This window comes from Xiphias gladius, chromosome 14 (genome assembly GCF_016859285.1).
Source record: "Xiphias gladius isolate SHS-SW01 ecotype Sanya breed wild chromosome 14, ASM1685928v1, whole genome shotgun sequence".
Classification (NCBI taxonomy): domain Eukaryota; kingdom Metazoa; phylum Chordata; class Actinopteri; order Istiophoriformes; family Xiphiidae; genus Xiphias; species Xiphias gladius.
In genome coordinates, this window is record NC_053413.1 from 19,611,431 (window position 1) to 19,613,969 (window position 2,539).

The 2,539-nt window shown below is 35.1% G+C and overlaps 1 long non-coding RNA gene across 1 annotated transcript; it reads left to right on the forward strand.

Moving 5' to 3' along the window:
- The first annotated feature begins 1,174 nt into the window (after positions 1-1,174).
- Positions 1,175-2,207, forward strand: LOC120799466. Its single transcript, XR_005708839.1, has 3 exons — positions 1,175-1,253; positions 1,934-2,024; positions 2,130-2,207. It is a non-coding gene; the product is annotated as an uncharacterized LOC120799466 (long non-coding RNA).
- Positions 2,208-2,539: the final 332 nt, after the last annotated feature.

A 2,539-nucleotide genomic window follows, 5' to 3' on the forward strand; every position in this document is an offset into this window, starting at 1 on the left:
GCACTTAAGATCTGTTTCAAATAATCAATCAGCTGACTCGAAGAAGATGTTTGTCTTGAAAGATAGCTTTCTGAAGATTTAAAGGCTCATACTTAATCATTGTTGGGTTTTTTTTTAAAAATCATTTCTGTTTTTGAAATATCATAAACGTACAGTAACATAGTTTATCATAAATTGTTAAGATTAATATTTTTAAGATTGAGACTGAATTCAGCATATGGTTACAGCTCAGCCTGAGTGACTCAGTAACTAGCATAAGTCAGACTCCATAAATGACTTAATACTACTGTATATCCAATCCATAAATATTTGAATTTTACTTATACCAGTTGTAATTTGCATTTTGATATTTGTATACTATTAAATAAATATTCTGTAGTGTATTTATCTCATTACCAATGTTACAAATACAGTATTTTAAGATTTCCCATTATATGTTGTACAACAGGTCTATGTAATTGGGTCCAAGAGGACAGTGATGATTTGAACTGGACTCTCAGTAGTGGACTTCAGGTGGATGAACCATGGGATGGACCTCAGTATGATCATACTGTTGGAAATAATCAAGGTATTGACGATTGACAGTAAAAAAAAAACAAAAAAAAAACCTGTATCCAAGGTGGGGCTGTAGTGAACACCAGACGTCTTCGTAACCCTTGTATGTATTCATAAACATAATGGCTTTTTTTGTCCAAGTTAGATGCATTATTAGACAAAGAAACATCACCAGAAAATTAATCAACAACAATTTTGATAAGGGATTAACTGTTTCAGTCATTTTCCAACAAAAATGCCAAAAAAAAGAAACACTGCCTTGTCAGTGATTAAAACGGACAAAAGAACAATGATACAAAGCCATGTTCAGCGATTTGCATCACAGTCTTACAGTCTCTCTTTGATTTCTTTATTTACCAAGGTTTTTTCTTGCTGTTGAATGGATCCAGATCAAAGAATGGAGAGCGAGCAGCCATCTCTGCTCCTGTCGTCAATCCTACATCACATATCTGTGTTGGATTCTGGTATTACATGCTCGGGCCTTCAGTGTCCAGCCTGGATCTGCTGGTTCAGACAGTGCGTACCCCAATCTGTACTACTACAGCCCTTCTGTTGAAGGCTTTACCTCAGAGCTACTATAACAATGACTTGCTTTGTTCTAGAAAACCTCTGAACTGTTAGCCTGGACTTGCAGAGGGACCCAGAATCCAGAGTGGATGAACGCACAAGTAACCATCAGCATGAATGATATAATACGGGTAAATTTTAACTAAAGCACATATTCATGTTTTCACACCTGCATTACAGTCCGACTTATATTGATATATAATGAACATAAGGATCCCTTAAATTTGTTTTTAAATGACTTATGATAGTATTTGTACCAAGCAAATTTTTTACAGTTAAAAAATTAACTTGTCAGTTCTGCCATGTGGACAATCACAGTATGTAATGGCAGCACGGTTTTTTAACTATCTCAAACATGTCTTTGGTATTTCTGCATTGCTATTTCTTGTTACTTATTGGTTTTTATATATATATGTTTATGTGTGTATTTACATGTATGTATGTATGTATGTATGTATGTGTATATGTATGTATATATATGTATGTGTTTATGTGTATATATATGTATGTTCGTGTGTGTATGTATATATGCTGATTTTAATATATATGCAATATACTGTACATATTGACCAGTTCATCAGTTGGGCTCAAATCTGCACATGCATTTTATTTATTTCATTTCATTTATTAGCAACCTTATTAATTAGAATAGAAATATAGAAGCTGTTTAACACAAACATAATTACAGTATGCACACAAACACAAAACTAATTTTTTCAAAAAACTTTCTATTTAATATGAAAATATACGTATATTTTTTTTTAATTATTTTTTTTCGTACATTATGTTTGCATTCCTCCTTTGTCCACAGTTGGTGTTTACTGGCCATAGAAACAGCAACAGCCGAGGATTCATGGCCATCGATGACATTACAGTGAGGGAAGGGGCCTGCAGTAATCAGAGTACGTAAACACAGACCCAGCGTTGCCTGCTGTTAACAGGAACCAGTGATGACTGACAGCTTTTGTTTTTTGTTTTTTTCTTTTTTTTTTCTTTCTTTTTTTTAGATATGTGTGGGTTTGAGTCCAGCTTCTGTGGCTTTGAGAACGATGTCAGTCATAGGGGTCACTGGAGTCGCAAAAGGGGAACAAAACATCATGTGGATCACACCTATGGAACTGAAAATGGTGAGTGGAAAACTGTGGTACCAAGCAGCACAATGTGAATACTCGACTGAAAGAGTAGAGCAATCATGGTCTCACCACAACTAGATGTAGGTAGTAATGTAAAATGAACCAACAGTAAGTTGTAAGCTAAACCTATGATCAAGAGCAGTAGTCCCCAACCTGGAAACCCAGGACTCCACAATAACAGGGGTCAAGTTGCAGTACACTGTAAATCAGGGATCATTAGTCTTTGGATGACCTGCTTGCAACTCATATTATCGGCATATTCAACTTTTGACAAGCGCCACAAG